Source organism: Schistocerca nitens, chromosome 2 (genome assembly GCF_023898315.1).
Source record: "Schistocerca nitens isolate TAMUIC-IGC-003100 chromosome 2, iqSchNite1.1, whole genome shotgun sequence".
NCBI classification, from domain to species: Eukaryota; Metazoa; Arthropoda; class Insecta; order Orthoptera; family Acrididae; genus Schistocerca; species Schistocerca nitens.
In genome coordinates this window covers 367,319,506-367,342,348 of record NC_064615.1, presented here as the reverse complement: position 1 = coordinate 367,342,348, position 22,843 = coordinate 367,319,506, and the positions used below count along the sequence as shown (strand labels likewise).

Here is a 22,843-nt window from a genome sequence, read left to right as displayed (position 1 = left end):
ATGATCGCTGCTGCGCGGAGTAACTCCTAGCGCGCCGATGGCTTCAGAGTTGGTCTTCTCGAAGTTTTGCTTTTGCACTGCATTCCGCAATCTTATAGTTACGTGCTTCGGTTTCCCGACGTTCTTGTGTTTAGTGCGTTCGGCTTCTCTTAACCCTTAGCCACCGCTTGCCGAAATTTCCACACCGTCATCTGTTGATCTGCAGAGCTCGATGAAGGTACCGCGGCCGTTCCTGAGCTCGCGAAACGGCCGAATCTGTAGTTGTTTCCAGATCTCTCCCACACAACGGCCTCTCGGAAGCTTGGATTACAGGAGTACGCCACTACTCCCAGCCGCTGAATTACCTTTGAAGCAGAATGACATGAGCTACACGCAGCTCCGATTTTTTTTTTTTTTTTGGTGTCTGACCTACTTTGAAAGATTTTGTAGTCGATTTACTTACCACTATCGCTGTTGGAAGGAGGAAACCACGTGATAATCACACAGTATTCTAGAGACGATCAGGTAATGAAAATTTAGAATAAGTAAAACAGTATCAAAAGAAGTTGTGTGGTGGAGCGGCACATGCAATTCACGCTTCCTAGATGATCGTTGCTGCATAGAATAATTCTTTTGTCTGTGGCGTCTTCAGTATTCGTCTTCTGGAAGTTTTGCTTGCAATATATTCTTCAATATTTTCATTATGAGTTGGTGCTTGCTTTCCCGATGTTATTTTGTTTAGTGCATTCGCCTTCTCTTAACCCTGAGAAACCACATACGGAAACTGAGGCACTGCCGGCTGTTCATAAGCAGAGTTCGATGAAGTTATTTCGCTTTTTATTCGGTGCCTTTAATATTCTTCTCATCAGTGGTGAGTGCTGCCTGCAGAAAGCGCTTATCTTGCGAATTCACGTGAAAGTTTGTGTTCCCTGGGAGATGCACTACTTGTGATTAGCTTGAGTGGTGCGGGCAGGTGGCTCGTTGGTCTAGGGGTATGATTCCTGCTTTGGGTGCAGGAGGTCCCGGGTTCAAATCCCGGACGAGCCCTGCCATTTTGACCGTGCTGAAGAGTAGGTGGAACTCAGTCCCGGTTGCAGCTCCTCAATGAAGAGTAAGACGCCTGTTATATCACGTGGATATAACAAGAATCCGGCACCAGTAAAGTACGTAGGTGGAATTCGGTAGAAAGGCAGACGGTAATTTTTCTTGCAACGGAAAACAAGGTTGTCTTTGCGGAATATGTGCACCGTGAGTGGAGATTCAGCTTGATTGTGCGACAGTCTACCTTCATCTTACTAGCGACGGCAACAACCAATGGGTGGGACGTAAGACTGAGCGTGGCTAAGAGTTTCTCATTATTAGTTACCTTCACACTTTGACACAGCCGTGACAAGGCGAGTAGCGCGAGCTCAGGATAGCCAGTAGGAAGCGCACCTGAAGTAGCCCTGAAGAACCGGGTTGTAAATTTTGCCAGCCATAATGGAGCTAGGGGCGTTCTCAGTTACCAAATACCGGTGCAATAAGAGAGCAACAGTATTTGACAGTAAAATGACGCCCTATCCATCTAGAATATGACATTGATTGTCTCTGCATACGCATCCGTGAGGTCATCCCGGAAATGAAATCCGATAAGCGGATTAAAATTGTTGTGTTCCCGCCCGGGATCGAACCGGGGACCTTCTGCGTGTAAAGCAGACGTGATAACCGCTACACCACGGAAACGACGGATCGTCTGATGTGCCACCCGGAGACTCGTGGTAGCAACAGTTTTTCTTCTGTGTTAGCAAGGGCATCGGCTACGAGCTCTCTCCGATTCGTGAGGTTCCTATAGTACAAGAAGTCGATGAAAACAATCCAACCGCGACAGCCAGAGAGAACGCTGGGTGAGCTGCAGCCGTACATGGTGAGACCATCATCGGTGGCGTCATTCACATGCAGTGTGTTTTCGGAACGAACAGGCTCGTTGGTCTAGGGGTATGATTCCTGCTTCGGGTGCAGGAGGTCCCGGGTTCAAATCCCGGACGAGCCCTTGCGTTTTGTACAACGGTGTGCTAACAAACCGCATGGCGGCGGCTGTTTCGCGCATTTCCAGGCCTCCAAGTCAGCGCTAAATCCGACAACCAGTTCTGAAACAGTTTCATTTGAGCCATGTGCACCCTGCTGGTGGAACGTTTGAAGTTGATTTAAATGGTCACAGTAGAGATCGTAGCAAGTGTCTTGCTGAGTGCGACGAAAACGTGTTTCCGCCCGCAATCGATCCGGGGACCTTGTGCGTGTTAGGCAGACGTTATAACCGCTACACCACGGAAACTGCTACGCTCTGCCCTCCACATGTGATACAACTTGTAGGACGATCGCCATTGTGGCGTAAAAATCACAATGCCGGTATTTCGCATTCGTGTGAAACAATCGACAGCACCCTTGACTGCCTGAATGCCATGTCGAATAAGAGCTCAAGAAGTCATCGGAAACGCTCGAGGGAGAGTCCTCAGCAGCATCTGCTGCTCTTTCTTTCCTTACGAGATACCGTCGATTCGCGCAGTCGTTATTGCAAAAGATGTCACCAAAGGCGATCGCTTCGTTAGCGGCACGGCGCCTGGGCTCGGCGGCAGTACAAGAAGTCGATGAAAACAATCCAACCGCGACAGCCAGAGAGAACGCTGGGTGAGCTGCAGCCGTACATGGTGAGACCATCCTCGGTGGCGTCATTCACATGCAGTGTGTTTTCGGAACGAACAGGCTCGTTGGTCTAGGGGTATGATTCCTGCTTCGGGTGCAGGAGGTCCCGGGTTCAAATCCCGGACGAGCCCTTGCGTTTTGTACAACGGTGTGCTAACAAACCGCATGGCGGCGGCTGTTTCGCGCATTTCCAGGCCTCCAAGTCAGCGCTAAATCCGACAACCAGTTCTGAAACAGTTTCATTTGAGCCATGTGCACCCTGCTGGTGGAACGTTTGAAGTTGATTTAAATGGTCACAGTAGAGATCGTAGCAAGTGTCTTGCTGAGTGCGACGAAAACGTGTTTCCGCCCGCAATCGATCCGGGGACCTTGTGCGTGTTAGGCAGACGTTATAACCGCTACACCACGGAAACTGCTACGCTCTGCCCTCCACATGTGATACAACTTGTAGGACGATCGCCATTGTGGCGTAAAAATCACAATGCCGGTATTTCGCATTCGTGTGAAACAATCGACAGCACCCTTGACTGCCTGAATGCCATGTCGAATAAGAGCTCAAGAAGTCATCGGAAACGCTCGAGGGAGAGTCCTCAGCAGCATCTGCTGCTCTTTCTTTCCTTACGAGATACCGTCGATTCGCGCAGTCGTTATTGCAAAAGATGTCACCAAAGGCGATCGCTTCGTTAGCGGCACGGCGCCTGGGCTCGGCGGCAGCTCTACATGGAGGCACCAGCAGCCCCAGCCCCTCCAGGCCGCCGCCGGCGCCACAGCGCAAGGAGTCGACGCCCGCCCTGCAATGCCCCCTGTCGTTGCACATTCCACCCGCCCTTTATCCTCTCCATGTCTGACTCACTACCCTAAATGACGCTGTAGTCGACGTGCTTATTACTATCGCTTTTGGAAGAACCAAGGCGCAGTATTCTAGTGACGAACCGGTATTGCAAATTTGGATTAAGTAAAAATTTGTTGTGTGGTCGAGCGACACCCCCGTCTCGCTCTTCCTAGATGATCGCTGCTGCGCGGAGTAACTCCTAGCGCGCCGATGGCTTCAGAGTTGGTCTTCTCGAAGTTTTGCTTTTGCACTGCATTCCGCAATCTTATAGTTACGTGCTTCGGTTTCCCGACGTTCTTGTGTTTAGTGCGTTCGGCTTCTCTTAACCCTTAGCCACCGCTTGCCGAAATTTCCACACCGTCATCTGTTGATCTGCAGAGCTCGATGAAGGTACCGCGGCCGTTCCTGAGCTCGCGAAACGGCCGAATCTGTAGTTGTTTCCAGATCTCTCCCACACAACGGCCTCTCGGAAGCTTGGATTACAGGAGTACGCCACTACTCCCAGCCGCTGAATTACCTTTGAAGCAGAATGACATGAGCTACACGCAGCTCCGATTTTTTTTTTTTTTTTGGTGTCTGACCTACTTTGAAAGATTTTGTAGTCGATTTACTTACCACTATCGCTGTTGGAAGGAGGAAACCACGTGATAATCACACAGTATTCTAGAGACGATCAGGTAATGAAAATTTAGAATAAGTAAAACAGTATCAAAAGAAGTTGTGTGGTGGAGCGGCACATGCAATTCACGCTTCCTAGATGATCGTTGCTGCATAGAATAATTCTTTTGTCTGTGGCGTCTTCAGTATTCGTCTTCTGGAAGTTTTGCTTGCAATATATTCTTCAATATTTTCATTATGAGTTGGTGCTTGCTTTCCCGATGTTATTTTGTTTAGTGCATTCGCCTTCTCTTAACCCTGAGAAACCACATACGGAAACTGAGGCACTGCCGGCTGTTCATAAGCAGAGTTCGATGAAGTTATTTCGCTTTTTATTCGGTGCCTTTAATATTCTTCTCATCAGTGGTGAGTGCTGCCTGCAGAAAGCGCTTATCTTGCGAATTCACGTGAAAGTTTGTGTTCCCTGGGAGATGCACTACTTGTGATTAGCTTGAGTGGTGCGGGCAGGTGGCTCGTTGGTCTAGGGGTATGATTCCTGCTTTGGGTGCAGGAGGTCCCGGGTTCAAATCCCGGACGAGCCCTGCCATTTTGACCGTGCTGAAGAGTAGGTGGAACTCAGTCCCGGTTGCAGCTCCTCAATGAAGAGTAAGACGCCTGTTATATCACGTGGATATAACAAGAATCCGGCACCAGTAAAGTACGTAGGTGGAATTCGGTAGAAAGGCAGACGGTAATTTTTCTTGCAACGGAAAACAAGGTTGTCTTTGCGGAATATGTGCACCGTGAGTGGAGATTCAGCTTGATTGTGCGACAGTCTACCTTCATCTTACTAGCGACGGCAACAACCAATGGGTGGGACGTAAGACTGAGCGTGGCTAAGAGTTTCTCATTATTAGTTACCTTCACACTTTGACACAGCCGTGACAAGGCGAGTAGCGCGAGCTCAGGATAGCCAGTAGGAAGCGCACCTGAAGTAGCCCTGAAGAACCGGGTTGTAAATTTTGCCAGCCATAATGGAGCTAGGGGCGTTCTCAGTTACCAAATACCGGTGCAATAAGAGAGCAACAGTATTTGACAGTAAAATGACGCCCTATCCATCTAGAATATGACATTGATTGTCTCTGCATACGCATCCGTGAGGTCATCCCGGAAATGAAATCCGATAAGCGGATTAAAATTGTTGTGTTCCCGCCCGGGATCGAACCGGGGACCTTCTGCGTGTAAAGCAGACGTGATAACCGCTACACCACGGAAACGACGGATCGTCTGATGTGCCACCCGGAGACTCGTGGTAGCAACAGTTTTTCTTCTGTGTTAGCAAGGGCATCGGCTACGAGCTCTCTCCGATTCGTGAGGTTCCTATAGTACAAGAAGTCGATGAAAACAATCCAACCGCGACAGCCAGAGAGAACGCTGGGTGAGCTGCAGCCGTACATGGTGAGACCATCATCGGTGGCGTCATTCACATGCAGTGTGTTTTCGGAACGAACAGGCTCGTTGGTCTAGGGGTATGATTCCTGCTTCGGGTGCAGGAGGTCCCGGGTTCAAATCCCGGACGAGCCCTTGCGTTTTGTACAACGGTGTGCTAACAAACCGCATGGCGGCGGCTGTTTCGCGCATTTCCAGGCCTCCAAGTCAGCGCTAAATCCGACAACCAGTTCTGAAACAGTTTCATTTGAGCCATGTGCACCCTGCTGGTGGAACGTTTGAAGTTGATTTAAATGGTCACAGTAGAGATCGTAGCAAGTGTCTTGCTGAGTGCGACGAAAACGTGTTTCCGCCCGCAATCGATCCGGGGACCTTGTGCGTGTTAGGCAGACGTTATAACCGCTACACCACGGAAACTGCTACGCTCTGCCCTCCACATGTGATACAACTTGTAGGACGATCGCCATTGTGGCGTAAAAATCACAATGCCGGTATTTCGCATTCGTGTGAAACAATCGACAGCACCCTTGACTGCCTGAATGCCATGTCGAATAAGAGCTCAAGAAGTCATCGGAAACGCTCGAGGGAGAGTCCTCAGCAGCATCTGCTGCTCTTTCTTTCCTTACGAGATACCGTCGATTCGCGCAGTCGTTATTGCAAAAGATGTCACCAAAGGCGATCGCTTCGTTAGCGGCACGGCGCCTGGGCTCGGCGGCAGCTCTACATGGAGGCACCAGCAGCCCCAGCCCCTCCAGGCCGCCGCCGGCGCCACAGCGCAAGGAGTCGGCGCCCGCCCTGCAATGCCCCCTGTCGTTGCACATTCCACCCGCCCTTTATCCTCTCCATGTCTGACTCACTACCCTAAATGACGCTGTAGTCGACGTGCTTATTACTATCGCTTTTGGAAGAACCAAGGCGCAGTATTCTAGTGACGAACCGGTATTGCAAATTTGGATTAAGTAAAAATTTGTTGTGTGGTCGAGCGACACCCCCGTCTCGCTCTTCCTAGATGATCGCTGCTGCGCGGAGTAACTCCTAGCGCGCCGATGGCTTCAGAGTTGGTCTTCTCGAAGTTTTGCTTTTGCACTGCATTCCGCAATCTTATAGTTACGTGCTTCGGTTTCCCGACGTTCTTGTGTTTAGTGCGTTCGGCTTCTCTTAACCCTTAGCCACCGCTTGCCGAAATTTCCACACCGTCATCTGTTGATCTGCAGAGCTCGATGAAGGTACCGCGGCCGTTCCTGAGCTCGCGAAACGGCCGAATCTGTAGTTGTTTCCAGATCTCTCCCACACAACGGCCTCTCGGAAGCTTGGATTACAGGAGTACGCCACTACTCCCAGCCGCTGAATTACCTTTGAAGCAGAATGACATGAGCTACACGCAGCTCCGATTTTTTTTTTTTTTTTGGTGTCTGACCTACTTTGAAAGATTTTGTAGTCGATTTACTTACCACTATCGCTGTTGGAAGGAGGAAACCACGTGATAATCACACAGTATTCTAGAGACGATCAGGTAATGAAAATTTAGAATAAGTAAAACAGTATCAAAAGAAGTTGTGTGGTGGAGCGGCACATGCAATTCACGCTTCCTAGATGATCGTTGCTGCATAGAATAATTCTTTTGTCTGTGGCGTCTTCAGTATTCGTCTTCTGGAAGTTTTGCTTGCAATATATTCTTCAATATTTTCATTATGAGTTGGTGCTTGCTTTCCCGATGTTATTTTGTTTAGTGCATTCGCCTTCTCTTAACCCTGAGAAACCACATACGGAAACTGAGGCACTGCCGGCTGTTCATAAGCAGAGTTCGATGAAGTTATTTCGCTTTTTATTCGGTGCCTTTAATATTCTTCTCATCAGTGGTGAGTGCTGCCTGCAGAAAGCGCTTATCTTGCGAATTCACGTGAAAGTTTGTGTTCCCTGGGAGATGCACTACTTGTGATTAGCTTGAGTGGTGCGGGCAGGTGGCTCGTTGGTCTAGGGGTATGATTCCTGCTTTGGGTGCAGGAGGTCCCGGGTTCAAATCCCGGACGAGCCCTGCCATTTTGACCGTGCTGAAGAGTAGGTGGAACTCAGTCCCGGTTGCAGCTCCTCAATGAAGAGTAAGACGCCTGTTATATCACGTGGATATAACAAGAATCCGGCACCAGTAAAGTACGTAGGTGGAATTCGGTAGAAAGGCAGACGGTAATTTTTCTTGCAACGGAAAACAAGGTTGTCTTTGCGGAATATGTGCACCGTGAGTGGAGATTCAGCTTGATTGTGCGACAGTCTACCTTCATCTTACTAGCGACGGCAACAACCAATGGGTGGGACGTAAGACTGAGCGTGGCTAAGAGTTTCTCATTATTAGTTACCTTCACACTTTGACACAGCCGTGACAAGGCGAGTAGCGCGAGCTCAGGATAGCCAGTAGGAAGCGCACCTGAAGTAGCCCTGAAGAACCGGGTTGTAAATTTTGCCAGCCATAATGGAGCTAGGGGCGTTCTCAGTTACCAAATACCGGTGCAATAAGAGAGCAACAGTATTTGACAGTAAAATGACGCCCTATCCATCTAGAATATGACATTGATTGTCTCTGCATACGCATCCGTGAGGTCATCCCGGAAATGAAATCCGATAAGCGGATTAAAATTGTTGTGTTCCCGCCCGGGATCGAACCGGGGACCTTCTGCGTGTAAAGCAGACGTGATAACCGCTACACCACGGAAACGACGGATCGTCTGATGTGCCACCCGGAGACTCGTGGTAGCAACAGTTTTTCTTCTGTGTTAGCAAGGGCATCGGCTACGAGCTCTCTCCGATTCGTGAGGTTCCTATAGTACAAGAAGTCGATGAAAACAATCCAACCGCGACAGCCAGAGAGAACGCTGGGTGAGCTGCAGCCGTACATGGTGAGACCATCATCGGTGGCGTCATTCACATGCAGTGTGTTTTCGGAACGAACAGGCTCGTTGGTCTAGGGGTATGATTCCTGCTTCGGGTGCAGGAGGTCCCGGGTTCAAATCCCGGACGAGCCCTTGCGTTTTGTACAACGGTGTGCTAACAAACCGCATGGCGGCGGCTGTTTCGCGCATTTCCAGGCCTCCAAGTCAGCGCTAAATCCGACAACCAGTTCTGAAACAGTTTCATTTGAGCCATGTGCACCCTGCTGGTGGAACGTTTGAAGTTGATTTAAATGGTCACAGTAGAGATCGTAGCAAGTGTCTTGCTGAGTGCGACGAAAACGTGTTTCCGCCCGCAATCGAACCGGGGACCTTGTGCGTGTTAGGCAGACGTTATAACCGCTACACCACGGAAACTGCTACGCTCTGCCCTCCACATGTGATACAACTTGTAGGACGATCGCCATTGTGGCGTAAAAATCACAATGCCGGTATTTCGCATTCGTGTGAAACAATCGACAGCACCCTTGACTGCCTGAATGCCATGTCGAATAAGAGCTCAAGAAGTCATCGGAAACGCTCGAGGGAGAGTCCTCAGCAGCATCTGCTGCTCTTTCTTTCCTTACGAGATACCGTCGATTCGCGCAGTCGTTATTGCAAAAGATGTCACCAAAGGCGATCGCTTCGTTAGCGGCACGGCGCCTGGGCTCGGCGGCAGCTCTACATGGAGGCACCAGCAGCCCCAGCCCCTCCAGGCCGCCGCCGGCGCCACAGCGCAAGGAGTCGGCGCCCGCCCTGCAATGCCCCCTGTCGTTGCACATTCCACCCGCCCTTTATCCTCTCCATGTCTGACTCACTACCCTAAATGACGCTGTAGTCGACGTGCTTATTACTATCGCTTTTGGAAGAACCAAGGCGCAGTATTCTAGTGACGAACCGGTATTGCAAATTTGGATTAAGTAAAAATTTGTTGTGTGGTCGAGCGACACCCCCGTCTCGCTCTTCCTAGATGATCGCTGCTGCGCGGAGTAACTCCTAGCGCGCCGATGGCTTCAGAGTTGGTCTTCTCGAAGTTTTGCTTTTGCACTGCATTCCGCAATCTTATAGTTACGTGCTTCGGTTTCCCGACGTTCTTGTGTTTAGTGCGTTCGGCTTCTCTTAACCCTTAGCCACCGCTTGCCGAAATTTCCACACCGTCATCTGTTGATCTGCAGAGCTCGATGAAGGTACCGCGGCCGTTCCTGAGCTCGCGAAACGGCCGAATCTGTAGTTGTTTCCAGATCTCTCCCACACAACGGCCTCTCGGAAGCTTGGATTACAGGAGTACGCCACTACTCCCAGCCGCTGAATTACCTTTGAAGCAGAATGACATGAGCTACACGCAGCTCCGATTTTTTTTTTTTTTTTTGGTGTCTGACCTACTTTGAAAGATTTTGTAGTCGATTTACTTACCACTATCGCTGTTGGAAGGAGGAAACCACGTGATAATCACACAGTATTCTAGAGACGATCAGGTAATGAAAATTTAGAATAAGTAAAACAGTATCAAAAGAAGTTGTGTGGTGGAGCGGCACATGCAATTCACGCTTCCTAGATGATCGTTGCTGCATAGAATAATTCTTTTGTCTGTGGCGTCTTCAGTATTCGTCTTCTGGAAGTTTTGCTTGCAATATATTCTTCAATATTTTCATTATGAGTTGGTGCTTGCTTTCCCGATGTTATTTTGTTTAGTGCATTCGCCTTCTCTTAACCCTGAGAAACCACATACGGAAACTGAGGCACTGCCGGCTGTTCATAAGCAGAGTTCGATGAAGTTATTTCGCTTTTTATTCGGTGCCTTTAATATTCTTCTCATCAGTGGTGAGTGCTGCCTGCAGAAAGCGCTTATCTTGCGAATTCACGTGAAAGTTTGTGTTCCCTGGGAGATGCACTACTTGTGATTAGCTTGAGTGGTGCGGGCAGGTGGCTCGTTGGTCTAGGGGTATGATTCCTGCTTTGGGTGCGGGAGGTCCCGGGTTCAAATCCCGGACGAGCCCTGCCATTTTGACCGTGCTGAAGAGTAGGTGGAACTCAGTCCCGGTTGCAGCTCCTCAATGAAGAGTAAGACGCCTGTTATATCACGTGGATATAACAAGAATCCGGCACCAGTAAAGTACGTAGGTGGAATTCGGTAGAAAGGCAGACGGTAATTTTTCTTGCAACGGAAAACAAGGTTGTCTTTGCGGAATATGTGCACCGTGAGTGGAGATTCAGCTTGATTGTGCGACAGTCTACCTTCATCTTACTAGCGACGGCAACAACCAATGGGTGGGACGTAAGACTGAGCGTGGCTAAGAGTTTCTCATTATTAGTTACCTTCACACTTTGACACAGCCGTGACAAGGCGAGTAGCGCGAGCTCAGGATAGCCAGTAGGAAGCGCACCTGAAGTAGCCCTGAAGAACCGGGTTGTAAATTTTGCCAGCCATAATGGAGCTAGGGGCGTTCTCAGTTACCAAATACCGGTGCAATAAGAGAGCAACAGTATTTGACAGTAAAATGACGCCCTATCCATCTAGAATATGACATTGATTGTCTCTGCATACGCATCCGTGAGGTCATCCCGGAAATGAAATCCGATAAGCGGATTAAAATTGTTGTGTTCCCGCCCGGGATCGAACCGGGGACCTTCTGCGTGTAAAGCAGACGTGATAACCGCTACACCACGGAAACGACGGATCGTCTGATGTGCCACCCGGAGACTCGTGGTAGCAACAGTTTTTCTTCTGTGTTAGCAAGGGCATCGGCTACGAGCTCTCTCCGATTCGTGAGGTTCCTATAGTACAAGAAGTCGATGAAAACAATCCAACCGCGACAGCCAGAGAGAACGCTGGGTGAGCTGCAGCCGTACATGGTGAGACCATCATCGGTGGCGTCATTCACATGCAGTGTGTTTTCGGAACGAACAGGCTCGTTGGTCTAGGGGTATGATTCCTGCTTCGGGTGCAGGAGGTCCCGGGTTCAAATCCCGGACGAGCCCTTGCGTTTTGTACAACGGTGTGCTAACAAACCGCATGGCGGCGGCTGTTTCGCGCATTTCCAGGCCTCCAAGTCAGCGCTAAATCCGACAACCAGTTCTGAAACAGTTTCATTTGAGCCATGTGCACCCTGCTGGTGGAACGTTTGAAGTTGATTTAAATGGTCACAGTAGAGATCGTAGCAAGTGTCTTGCTGAGTGCGACGAAAACGTGTTTCCGCCCGCAATCGAACCGGGGACCTTGTGCGTGTTAGGCAGACGTTATAACCGCTACACCACGGAAACTGCTACGCTCTGCCCTCCACATGTGATACAACTTGTAGGACGATCGCCATTGTGGCGTAAAAATCACAATGCCGGTATTTCGCATTCGTGTGAAACAATCGACAGCACCCTTGACTGCCTGAATGCCATGTCGAATAAGAGCTCAAGAAGTCATCGGAAACGCTCGAGGGAGAGTCCTCAGCAGCATCTGCTGCTCTTTCTTTCCTTACGAGATACCGTCGATTCGCGCAGTCGTTATTGCAAAAGATGTCACCAAAGGCGATCGCTTCGTTAGCGGCACGGCGCCTGGGCTCGGCGGCAGCTCTACATGGAGGCACCAGCAGCCCCAGCCCCTCCAGGCCGCCGCCGGCGCCACAGCGCAAGGAGTCGGCGCCCGCCCTGCAATGCCCCCTGTCGTTGCACATTCCACCCGCCCTTTATCCTCTCCATGTCTGACTCACTACCCTAAATGACGCTGTAGTCGACGTGCTTATTACTATCGCTTTTGGAAGAACCAAGGCGCAGTATTCTAGTGACGAACCGGTATTGCAAATTTGGATTAAGTAAAAATTTGTTGTGTGGTCGAGCGACACCCCCGTCTCGCTCTTCCTAGATGATCGCTGCTGCGCGGAGTAACTCCTAGCGCGCCGATGGCTTCAGAGTTGGTCTTCTCGAAGTTTTGCTTTTGCACTGCATTCCGCAATCTTATAGTTACGTGCTTCGGTTTCCCGACGTTCTTGTGTTTAGTGCGTTCGGCTTCTCTTAACCCTTAGCCACCGCTTGCCGAAATTTCCACACCGTCATCTGTTGATCTGCAGAGCTCGATGAAGGTACCGCGGCCGTTCCTGAGCTCGCGAAACGGCCGAATCTGTAGTTGTTTCCAGATCTCTCCCACACAACGGCCTCTCGGAAGCTTGGATTACAGGAGTACGCCACTACTCCCAGCCGCTGAATTACCTTTGAAGCAGAATGACATGAGCTACACGCAGCTCCGATTTTTTTTTTTTTTTTTTGGTGTCTGACCTACTTTGAAAGATTTTGTAGTCGATTTACTTACCACTATCGCTGTTGGAAGGAGGAAACCACGTGATAATCACACAGTATTCTAGAGACGATCAGGTAATGAAAATTTAGAATAAGTAAAACAGTATCAAAAGAAGTTGTGTGGTGGAGCGGCACATGCAATTCACGCTTCCTAGATGATCGTTGCTGCATAGAATAATTCTTTTGTCTGTGGCGTCTTCAGTATTCGTCTTCTGGAAGTTTTGCTTGCAATATATTCTTCAATATTTTCATTATGAGTTGGTGCTTGCTTTCCCGATGTTATTTTGTTTAGTGCATTCGCCTTCTCTTAACCCTGAGAAACCACATACGGAAACTGAGGCACTGCCGGCTGTTCATAAGCAGAGTTCGATGAAGTTATTTCGCTTTTTATTCGGTGCCTTTAATATTCTTCTCATCAGTGGTGAGTGCTGCCTGCAGAAAGCGCTTATCTTGCGAATTCACGTGAAATTTTGTGTTCCCTGGGAGATGCACTACTTGTGATTAGCTTGAGTGGTGCGGGCAGGTGGCTCGTTGGTCTAGGGGTATGATTCCTGCTTTGGGTGCAGGAGGTCCCGGGTTCAAATCCCGGACGAGCCCTGCCATTTTGACCGTGCTGAAGAGTAGGTGGAACTCAGTCCCGGTTGCAGCTCCTCAATGAAGAGTAAGACGCCTGTTATATCACGTGGATATAACAAGAATCCGGCACCAGTAAAGTACGTAGGTGGAATTCGGTAGAAAGGCAGACGGTAATTTTTCTTGCAACGGAAAACAAGGTTGTCTTTGCGGAATATGTGCACCGTGAGTGGAGATTCAGCTTGATTGTGCGACAGTCTACCTTCATCTTACTAGCGACGGCAACAACCAATGGGTGGGACGTAAGACTGAGCGTGGCTAAGAGTTTCTCATTATTAGTTACCTTCACACTTTGACACAGCCGTGACAAGGCGAGTAGCGCGAGCTCAGGATAGCCAGTAGGAAGCGCACCTGAAGTAGCCCTGAAGAACCGGGTTGTAAATTTTGCCAGCCATAATGGAGCTAGGGGCGTTCTCAGTTACCAAATACCGGTGCAATAAGAGAGCAACAGTATTTGACAGTAAAATGACGCCCTATCCATCTAGAATATGACATTGATTGTCTCTGCATACGCATCCGTGAGGTCATCCCGGAAATGAAATCCGATAAGCGGATTAAAATTGTTGTGTTCCCGCCCGGGATCGAACCGGGGACCTTCTGCGTGTAAAGCAGACGTGATAACCGCTACACCACGGAAACGACGGATCGTCTGATGTGCCACCCGGAGACTCGTGGTAGCAACAGTTTTTCTTCTGTGTTAGCAAGGGCATCGGCTACGAGCTCTCTCCGATTCGTGAGGTTCCTATAGTACAAGAAGTCGATGAAAACAATCCAACCGCGACAGCCAGAGAGAACGCTGGGTGAGCTGCAGCCGTACATGGTGAGACCATCATCGGTGGCGTCATTCACATGCAGTGTGTTTTCGGAACGAACAGGCTCGTTGGTCTAGGGGTATGATTCCTGCTTCGGGTGCAGGAGGTCCCGGGTTCGAATCCCGGACGAGCCCTTGCGTTTTGTACAACGGTGTGCTAACAAACCGCATGGCGGCGGCTGTTTCGCGCATTTCCAGGCCTCCAAGTCAGCGCTAAATCCGACAACCAGTTCTGAAACAGTTTCATTTGAGCCATGTGCACCCTGCTGGTGGAACGTTTGAAGTTGATTTAAATGGTCACAGTAGAGATCGTAGCAAGTGTCTTGCTGAGTGCGACGAAAACGTGTTTCCGCCCGCAATCGAACCGGGGACCTTGTGCGTGTTAGGCAGACGTTATAACCGCTACACCACGGAAACTGCTACGCTCTGCCCTCCACATGTGATACAACTTGTAGGACGATCGCCATTGTGGCGTAAAAATCACAATGCCGGTATTTCGCATTCGTGTGAAACAATCGACAGCACCCTTGACTGCCTGAATGCCATGTCGAATAAGAGCTCAAGAAGTCATCGGAAACGCTCGAGGGAGAGTCCTCAGCAGCATCTGCTGCTCTTTCTTTCCTTACGAGATACCGTCGATTCGCGCAGTCGTTATTGCAAAAGATGTCACCAAAGGCGATCGCTTCGTTAGCGGCACGGCGCCTGGGCTCGGCGGCAGCTCTACATGGAGGCACCAGCAGCCCCAGCCCCTCCAGGCCGCCGCCGGCGCCACAGCGCAAGGAGTCGGCGCCCGCCCTGCAATGCCCCCTGTCGTTGCACATTCCACCCGCCCTTTATCCTCTCCATGTCTGACTCACTACCCTAAATGACGCTGTAGTCGACGTGCTTATTACTATCGCTTTTGGAAGAACCAAGGCGCAGTATTCTAGTGACGAACCGGTATTGCAAATTTGGATTAAGTAAAAATTTGTTGTGTGGTCGAGCGACACCCCCGTCTCGCTCTTCCTAGATGATCGCTGCTGCGCGGAGTAACTCCTAGCGCGCCGATGGCTTCAGAGTTGGTCTTCTCGAAGTTTTGCTTTTGCACTGCATTCCGCAATCTTATAGTTACGTGCTTCGGTTTCCCGACGTTCTTGTGTTTAGTGCGTTCGGCTTCTCTTAACCCTTAGCCACCGCTTGCCGAAATTTCCACACCGTCATCTGTTGATCTGCAGAGCTCGATGAAGGTACCGCGGCCGTTCCTGAGCTCGCGAAACGGCCGAATCTGTAGTTGTTTCCAGATCTCTCCCACACAACGGCCTCTCGGAAGCTTGGATTACAGGAGTACGCCACTACTCCCAGCCGCTGAATTACCTTTGAAGCAGAATGACATGAGCTACACGCAGCTCCGATTTTTTTTTTTTTTTTGGTGTCTGACCTACTTTGAAAGATTTTGTAGTCGATTTACTTACCACTATCGCTGTTGGAAGGAGGAAACCACGTGATAATCACACAGTATTCTAGAGACGATCAGGTAATGAAAATTTAGAATAAGTAAAACAGTATCAAAAGAAGTTGTGTGGTGGAGCGGCACATGCAATTCACGCTTCCTAGATGATCGTTGCTGCATAGAATAATTCTTTTGTCTGTGGCGTCTTCAGTATTCGTCTTCTGGAAGTTTTGCTTGCAATATATTCTTCAATATTTTCATTATGAGTTGGTGCTTGCTTTCCCGATGTTATTTTGTTTAGTGCATTCGCCTTCTCTTAACCCTGAGAAACCACATACGGAAACTGAGGCACTGCCGGCTGTTCATAAGCAGAGTTCGATGAAGTTATTTCGCTTTTTATTCGGTGCCTTTAATATTCTTCTCATCAGTGGTGAGTGCTGCCTGCAGAAAGCGCTTATCTTGCGAATTCACGTGAAAGTTTGTGTTCCCTGGGAGATGCACTACTTGTGATTAGCTTGAGTGGTGCGGGCAGGTGGCTCGTTGGTCTAGGGGTATGATTCCTGCTTTGGGTGCAGGAGGTCCCGGGTTCAAATCCCGGACGAGCCCTGCCATTTTGACCGTGCTGAAGAGTAGGTGGAACTCAGTCCCGGTTGCAGCTCCTCAATGAAGAGTAAGACGCCTGTTATATCACGTGGATATAACAAGAATCCGGCACCAGTAAAGTACGTAGGTGGAATTCGGTAGAAAGGCAGACGGTAATTTTTCTTGCAACGGAAAACAAGGTTGTCTTTGCGGAATATGTGCACCGTGAGTGGAGATTCAGCTTGATTGTGCGACAGTCTACCTTCATCTTACTAGCGACGGCAACAACCAATGGGTGGGACGTAAGACTGAGCGTGGCTAAGAGTTTCTCATTATTAGTTACCTTCACACTTTGACACAGCCGTGACAAGGCGAGTAGCGCGAGCTCAGGATAGCCAGTAGGAAGCGCACCTGAAGTAGCCCTGAAGAACCGGGTTGTAAATTTTGCCAGCCATAATGGAGCTAGGGGCGTTCTCAGTTACCAAATACCGGTGCAATAAGAGAGCAACAGTATTTGACAGTAAAATGACGCCCTATCCATCTAGAATATGACATTGATTGTCTCTGCATACGCATCCGTGAGGTCATCCCGGAAATGAAATCCGATAAGCGGATTAAAATTGTTGTGTTCCCGCCCGGGATCGAACCGGGGACCTTCTGCGTGTAAAGCAGACGTGATAACCGCTACACCACGGAAACGACGGATCGTCTGATGTGCCACCCGGAGACTCGTGGTAGCAACAGTTTTTCTTCTGTGTTAGCAAGGGCATCGGCTACGAGCTCTCTCCGATTCGTGAGGTTCCTATAGTACAAGAAGTCGATGAAAACAATCCAACCGCGACAGCCAGAGAGAACGCTGGGTGAGCTGCAGCCGTACATGGTGAGACCATCATCGGTGGCGTCATTCACATGCAGTGTGTTTTCGGAACGAACAGGCTCGTTGGTCTAGGGGTATGATTCCTGCTTCGGGTGCAGGAGGTCCCGGGTTCAAATCCCGGACGAGCCCTTGCGTTTTGTACAACGGTGTGCTAACAAACCGCATGGCGGCGGCTGTTTCGCGCATTTCCAGGCCTCCAAGTCAGCGCTAAATCCGACAACCAGTTCTGAAACAGTTTCATTTGAGCCATGTGCACCCTGCTGGTGGAACGTTTGAAGTTGATTTAAATGGTCACAGTAGAGATCGTAGCAAGTGTCTTGCTGAGTGCGACGAAAACGTGTTTCCGCCCGCAATCGAACCGGGGACCTTGTGCGTGTTAGGCAGACGTTATAACCGCTACACCACGGAAACTGCTACGCTCTGCCCTCCACATGTGATACAACTTGTAGGACGATCGCCATTGTGGCGTAAAAATCACAATGCCGGTATTTCGCATTCGTGTGAAACAATCGACAGCACCCTTGACTGCCTGAATGCCATGTCGAATAAGAGCTCAAGAAGTCATCGGAAACGCTCGAGGGAGAGTCCTCAGCAGCATCTGCTGCTCTTTCTTTCCTTACGAGATACCGTCGATTCGCGCAGTCGTTATTGCAAAAGATGTCACCAAAGGCGATCGCTTCGTTAGCGGCACGGCGCCTGGGCTCGGCGGCAGCTCTACATGGAGGCACCAGCAGCCCCAGCCCCTCCAGGCCGCCGCCGGCGCCACAGCGCAAGGAGTCGGCGCCCGCCCTGCAATGCCCCCTGTCGTTGCACATTCCACCCGCCCTTTATCCTCTCCATGTCTGACTCACTACCCTAAATGACGCTGTAGTCGACGTGCTTATTACTATCGCTTTTGGAAGAACCAAGGCGCAGTATTCTAGTGACGAACCGGTATTGCAAATTTGGATTAAGTAAAAATTTGTTGTGTGGTCGAGCGACACCCCCGTCTCGCTCTTCCTAGATGATCGCTGCTGCGCGGAGTAACTCCTAGCGCGCCGATGGCTTCAGAGTTGGTCTTCTCGAAGTTTTGCTTTTGCACTGCATTCCGCAATCTTATAGTTACGTGCTTCGGTTTCCCGACGTTCTTGTGTTTAGTGCGTTCGGCTTCTCTTAACCCTTAGCCACCGCTTGCCGAAATTTCCACACCGTCATCTGTTGATCTGCAGAGCTCGATGAAGGTACCGCGGCCGTTCCTGAGCTCGCGAAACGGCCGAATCTGTAGTTGTTTCCAGATCTCTCCCACACAACGGCCTCTCGGAAGCTTGGATTACAGGAGTACGCCACTACTCCCAGCCGCTGAATTACCTTTGAAGCAGAATGACATGAGCTACACGCAGCTCCGATTTTTTTTTTTTTTTTGGTGTCTGACCTACTTTGAAAGATTTTGTAGTCGATTTACTTACCACTATCGCTGTTGGAAGGAGGAAACCACGTGATAATCACACAGTATTCTAGAGACGATCAGGTAATGAAAATTTAGAATAAGTAAAACAGTATCAAAAGAAGTTGTGTGGTGGAGCGGCACATGCAATTCACGCTTCCTAGATGATCGTTGCTGCATAGAATAATTCTTTTGTCTGTGGCGTCTTCAGTATTCGTCTTCTGGAAGTTTTGCTTGCAATATATTCTTCAATATTTTCATTATGAGTTGGTGCTTGCTTTCCCGATGTTATTTTGTTTAGTGCATTCGCCTTCTCTTAACCCTGAGAAACCACATACGGAAACTGAGGCACTGCCGGCTGTTCATAAGCAGAGTTCGATGAAGTTATTTCGCTTTTTATTCGGTGCCTTTAATATTCTTCTCATCAGTGGTGAGTGCTGCCTGCAGAAAGCGCTTATCTTGCGAATTCACGTGAAAGTTTGTGTTCCCTGGGAGATGCACTACTTGTGATTAGCTTGAGTGGTGCGGGCAGGTGGCTCGTTGGTCTAGGGGTATGATTCCTGCTTTGGGTGCAGGAGGTCCCGGGTTCAAATCCCGGACGAGCCCTGCCATTTTGACCGTGCTGAAGAGTAGGTGGAACTCAGTCCCGGTTGCAGCTCCTCAATGAAGAGTAAGACGCCTGTTATATCACGTGGATATAACAAGAATCCGGCACCAGTAAAGTACGTAGGTGGAATTCGGTAGAAAGGCAGACGGTAATTTTTCTTGCAACGGAAAACAAGGTTGTCTTTGCGGAATATGTGCACCGTGAGTGGAGATTCAGCTTGATTGTGCGACAGTCTACCTTCATCTTACTAGCGACGGCAACAACCAATGGGTGGGACGTAAGACTGAGCGTGGCTAAGAGTTTCTCATTATTAGTTACCTTCACACTTTGACACAGCCGTGACAAGGCGAGTAGCGCGAGCTCAGGATAGCCAGTAGGAAGCGCACCTGAAGTAGCCCTGAAGAACCGGGTTGTAAATTTTGCCAGCCATAATGGAGCTAGGGGCGTTCTCAGTTACCAAATACCGGTGCAATAAGAGAGCAACAGTATTTGACAGTAAAATGACGCCCTATCCATCTAGAATATGACATTGATTGTCTCTGCATACGCATCCGTGAGGTCATCCCGGAAATGAAATCCGATAAGCGGATTAAAATTGTTGTGTTCCCGCCCGGGATCGAACCGGGGACCTTCTGCGTGTAAAGCAGACGTGATAACCGCTACACCACGGAAACGACGGATCGTCTGATGTGCCACCCGGAGACTCGTGGTAGCAACAGTTTTTCTTCTGTGTTAGCAAGGGCATCGGCTACGAGCTCTCTCCGATTCGTGAGGTTCCTATAGTACAAGAAGTCGATGAAAACAATCCAACCGCGACAGCCAGAGAGAACGCTGGGTGAGCTGCAGCCGTACATGGTGAGACCATCATCGGTGGCGTCATTCACATGCAGTGTGTTTTCGGAACGAACAGGCTCGTTGGTCTAGGGGTATGATTCCTGCTTCGGGTGCAGGAGGTCCCGGGTTCGAATCCCGGACGAGCCCTTGCGTTTTGTACAACGGTGTGCTAACAAACCGCATGGCGGCGGCTGTTTCGCGCATTTCCAGGCCTCCAAGTCAGCGCTAAATCCGACAACCAGTTCTGAAACAGTTTCATTTGAGCCATGTGCACCCTGCTGGTGGAACGTTTGAAGTTGATTTAAATGGTCACAGTAGAGATCGTAGCAAGTGTCTTGCTGAGTGCGACGAAAACGTGTTTCCGCCCGCAATCGAACCGGGGACCTTGTGCGTGTTAGGCAGACGTTATAACCGCTACACCACGGAAACTGCTACGCTCTGCCCTCCACATGTGATACAACTTGTAGGACGATCGCCATTGTGGCGTAAAAATCACAATGCCGGTATTTCGCATTCGTGTGAAACAATCGACAGCACCCTTGACTGCCTGAATGCCATGTCGAATAAGAGCTCAAGAAGTCATCGGAAACGCTCGAGGGAGAGTCCTCAGCAGCATCTGCTGCTCTTTCTTTCCTTACGAGATACCGTCGATTCGCGCAGTCGTTATTGCAAAAGATGTCACCAAAGGCGATCGCTTCGTTAGCGGCACGGCGCCTGGGCTCGGCGGCAGCTCTACATGGAGGCACCAGCAGCCCCAGCCCCTCCAGGCCGCCGCCGGCGCCACAGCGCAAGGAGTCGGCGCCCGCCCTGCAATGCCCCCTGTCGTTGCACATTCCACCCGCCCTTTATCCTCTCCATGTCTGACTCACTACCCTAAATGACGCTGTAGTCGACGTGCTTATTACTATCGCTTTTGGAAGAACCAAGGCGCAGTATTCTAGTGACGAACCGGTATTGCAAATTTGGATTAAGTAAAAATTTGTTGTGTGGTCGAGCGACACCCCCGTCTCGCTCTTCCTAGATGATCGCTGCTGCGCGGAGTAACTCCTAGCGCGCCGATGGCTTCAGAGTTGGTCTTCTCGAAGTTTTGCTTTTGCACTGCATTCCGCAATCTTATAGTTACGTGCTTCGGTTTCCCGACGTTCTTGTGTTTAGTGCGTTCGGCTTCTCTTAACCCTTAGCCACCGCTTGCCGAAATTTCCACACCGTCATCTGTTGATCTGCAGAGCTCGATGAAGGTACCGCGGCCGTTCCTGAGCTCGCGAAACGGCCGAATCTGTAGTTGTTTCCAGATCTCTCCCACACAACGGCCTCTCGGAAGCTTGGATTACAGGAGTACGCCACTACTCCCAGCCGCTGAATTACCTTTGAAGCAGAATGACATGAGCTACACGCAGCTCCGATTTTTTTTTTTTTTTTGGTGTCTGACCTACTTTGAAAGATTTTGTAGTCGATTTACTTACCACTATCGCTGTTGGAAGGAGGAAACCACGTGATAATCACACAGTATTCTAGAGACGATCAGGTAATGAAAATTTAGAATAAGTAAAACAGTATCAAAAGAAGTTGTGTGGTGGAGCGGCACATGCAATTCACGCTTCCTAGATGATCGTTGCTGCATAGAATAATTCTTTTGTCTGTGGCGTCTTCAGTATTCGTCTTCTGGAAGTTTTGCTTGCAATATATTCTTCAATATTTTCATTATGAGTTGGTGCTTGCTTTCCCGATGTTATTTTGTTTAGTGCATTCGCCTTCTCTTAACCCTGAGAAACCACATACGGAAACTGAGGCACTGCCGGCTGTTCATAAGCAGAGTTCGATGAAGTTATTTCGCTTTTTATTCGGTGCCTTTAATATTCTTCTCATCAGTGGTGAGTGCTGCCTGCAGAAAGCGCTTATCTTGCGAATTCACGTGAAAGTTTGTGTTCCCTGGGAGATGCACTACTTGTGATTAGCTTGAGTGGTGCGGGCAGGTGGCTCGTTGGTCTAGGGGTATGATTCCTGCTTTGGGTGCAGGAGGTCCCGGGTTCAAATCCCGGACGAGCCCTGCCATTTTGACCGTGCTGAAGAGTAGGTGGAACTCAGTCCCGGTTGCAGCTCCTCAATGAAGAGTAAGACGCCTGTTATATCACGTGGATATAACAAGAATCCGGCACCAGTAAAGTACGTAGGTGGAATTCGGTAGAAAGGCAGACGGTAATTTTTCTTGCAACGGAAAACAAGGTTGTCTTTGCGGAATATGTGCACCGTGAGTGGAGATTCAGCTTGATTGTGCGACAGTCTACCTTCATCTTACTAGCGACGGCAACAACCAATGGGTGGGACGTAAGACTGAGCGTGGCTAAGAGTTTCTCATTATTAGTTACCTTCACACTTTGACACAGCCGTGACAAGGCGAGTAGCGCGAGCTCAGGATAGCCAGTAGGAAGCGCACCTGAAGTAGCCCTGAAGAACCGGGTTGTAAATTTTGCCAGCCATAATGGAGCTAGGGGCGTTCTCAGTTACCAAATACCGGTGCAATAAGAGAGCAACAGTATTTGACAGTAAAATGACGCCCTATCCATCTAGAATATGACATTGATTGTCTCTGCATACGCATCCGTGAGGTCATCCCGGAAATGAAATCCGATAAGCGGATTAAAATTGTTGTGTTCCCGCCCGGGATCGAACCGGGGACCTTCTGCGTGTAAAGCAGACGTGATAACCGCTACACCACGGAAACGACGGATCGTCTGATGTGCCACCCGGAGACTCGTGGTAGCAACAGTTTTTCTTCTGTGTTAGCAAGGGCATCGGCTACGAGCTCTCTCCGATTCGTGAGGTTCCTATAGTACAAGAAGTCGATGAAAACAATCCAACCGCGACAGCCAGAGAGAACGCTGGGTGAGCTGCAGCCGTACATGGTG

General features: G+C 49.7%; 24 non-coding genes across 24 annotated transcripts; 16 read left to right on the top strand and 8 right to left on the bottom strand.

Annotated features, from left to right (window-relative positions):
- The first annotated feature begins 954 nt into the window (after window positions 1-954).
- Trnap-ugg (transfer RNA proline (anticodon UGG)) lies at window positions 955-1,026 on the top strand. Its single transcript has one exon. It is a non-coding gene; the product is annotated as a tRNA-Pro (tRNA).
- A 602-nt stretch (window positions 1,027-1,628) lies between these two features.
- On the bottom strand, window positions 1,629-1,701 carry Trnav-uac (transfer RNA valine (anticodon UAC)). Its single transcript has one exon. It is a non-coding gene; the product is annotated as a tRNA-Val (tRNA).
- Window positions 1,702-1,936: 235 nt separating this feature from the next.
- On the top strand, window positions 1,937-2,008 carry Trnap-cgg (transfer RNA proline (anticodon CGG)). Its single transcript has one exon. It is a non-coding gene; the product is annotated as a tRNA-Pro (tRNA).
- A 709-nt stretch (window positions 2,009-2,717) lies between these two features.
- On the top strand, window positions 2,718-2,789 carry Trnap-cgg (transfer RNA proline (anticodon CGG)). Its single transcript has one exon. It is a non-coding gene; the product is annotated as a tRNA-Pro (tRNA).
- Window positions 2,790-4,617: 1,828 nt separating this feature from the next.
- Window positions 4,618-4,689, top strand: Trnap-ugg (transfer RNA proline (anticodon UGG)). The gene has a single exon. It is a non-coding gene; the product is annotated as a tRNA-Pro (tRNA).
- A 602-nt stretch (window positions 4,690-5,291) lies between these two features.
- On the bottom strand, window positions 5,292-5,364 carry Trnav-uac (transfer RNA valine (anticodon UAC)). Its single transcript has one exon. It is a non-coding gene; the product is annotated as a tRNA-Val (tRNA).
- A 235-nt stretch (window positions 5,365-5,599) lies between these two features.
- On the top strand, window positions 5,600-5,671 carry Trnap-cgg (transfer RNA proline (anticodon CGG)). The gene has a single exon. It is a non-coding gene; the product is annotated as a tRNA-Pro (tRNA).
- Window positions 5,672-7,499: 1,828 nt separating this feature from the next.
- Trnap-ugg (transfer RNA proline (anticodon UGG)) lies at window positions 7,500-7,571 on the top strand. The gene has a single exon. It is a non-coding gene; the product is annotated as a tRNA-Pro (tRNA).
- A 602-nt stretch (window positions 7,572-8,173) lies between these two features.
- On the bottom strand, window positions 8,174-8,246 carry Trnav-uac (transfer RNA valine (anticodon UAC)). Its single transcript has one exon. It is a non-coding gene; the product is annotated as a tRNA-Val (tRNA).
- A 235-nt stretch (window positions 8,247-8,481) lies between these two features.
- Trnap-cgg (transfer RNA proline (anticodon CGG)) lies at window positions 8,482-8,553 on the top strand. The gene has a single exon. It is a non-coding gene; the product is annotated as a tRNA-Pro (tRNA).
- Window positions 8,554-10,382: 1,829 nt separating this feature from the next.
- Trnap-ugg (transfer RNA proline (anticodon UGG)) lies at window positions 10,383-10,454 on the top strand. The gene has a single exon. It is a non-coding gene; the product is annotated as a tRNA-Pro (tRNA).
- Window positions 10,455-11,056: 602 nt separating this feature from the next.
- Trnav-uac (transfer RNA valine (anticodon UAC)) lies at window positions 11,057-11,129 on the bottom strand. The gene has a single exon. It is a non-coding gene; the product is annotated as a tRNA-Val (tRNA).
- A 235-nt stretch (window positions 11,130-11,364) lies between these two features.
- On the top strand, window positions 11,365-11,436 carry Trnap-cgg (transfer RNA proline (anticodon CGG)). The gene has a single exon. It is a non-coding gene; the product is annotated as a tRNA-Pro (tRNA).
- A 1,830-nt stretch (window positions 11,437-13,266) lies between these two features.
- On the top strand, window positions 13,267-13,338 carry Trnap-ugg (transfer RNA proline (anticodon UGG)). The gene has a single exon. It is a non-coding gene; the product is annotated as a tRNA-Pro (tRNA).
- A 602-nt stretch (window positions 13,339-13,940) lies between these two features.
- Window positions 13,941-14,013, bottom strand: Trnav-uac (transfer RNA valine (anticodon UAC)). Its single transcript has one exon. It is a non-coding gene; the product is annotated as a tRNA-Val (tRNA).
- Window positions 14,014-14,248: 235 nt separating this feature from the next.
- On the top strand, window positions 14,249-14,320 carry Trnap-cgg (transfer RNA proline (anticodon CGG)). Its single transcript has one exon. It is a non-coding gene; the product is annotated as a tRNA-Pro (tRNA).
- Window positions 14,321-16,148: 1,828 nt separating this feature from the next.
- Window positions 16,149-16,220, top strand: Trnap-ugg (transfer RNA proline (anticodon UGG)). The gene has a single exon. It is a non-coding gene; the product is annotated as a tRNA-Pro (tRNA).
- Window positions 16,221-16,822: 602 nt separating this feature from the next.
- Trnav-uac (transfer RNA valine (anticodon UAC)) lies at window positions 16,823-16,895 on the bottom strand. The gene has a single exon. It is a non-coding gene; the product is annotated as a tRNA-Val (tRNA).
- A 235-nt stretch (window positions 16,896-17,130) lies between these two features.
- Trnap-cgg (transfer RNA proline (anticodon CGG)) lies at window positions 17,131-17,202 on the top strand. Its single transcript has one exon. It is a non-coding gene; the product is annotated as a tRNA-Pro (tRNA).
- Window positions 17,203-19,030: 1,828 nt separating this feature from the next.
- Trnap-ugg (transfer RNA proline (anticodon UGG)) lies at window positions 19,031-19,102 on the top strand. Its single transcript has one exon. It is a non-coding gene; the product is annotated as a tRNA-Pro (tRNA).
- A 602-nt stretch (window positions 19,103-19,704) lies between these two features.
- On the bottom strand, window positions 19,705-19,777 carry Trnav-uac (transfer RNA valine (anticodon UAC)). The gene has a single exon. It is a non-coding gene; the product is annotated as a tRNA-Val (tRNA).
- A 235-nt stretch (window positions 19,778-20,012) lies between these two features.
- Trnap-cgg (transfer RNA proline (anticodon CGG)) lies at window positions 20,013-20,084 on the top strand. The gene has a single exon. It is a non-coding gene; the product is annotated as a tRNA-Pro (tRNA).
- A 1,828-nt stretch (window positions 20,085-21,912) lies between these two features.
- On the top strand, window positions 21,913-21,984 carry Trnap-ugg (transfer RNA proline (anticodon UGG)). Its single transcript has one exon. It is a non-coding gene; the product is annotated as a tRNA-Pro (tRNA).
- A 602-nt stretch (window positions 21,985-22,586) lies between these two features.
- On the bottom strand, window positions 22,587-22,659 carry Trnav-uac (transfer RNA valine (anticodon UAC)). The gene has a single exon. It is a non-coding gene; the product is annotated as a tRNA-Val (tRNA).
- Window positions 22,660-22,843: the final 184 nt, after the last annotated feature.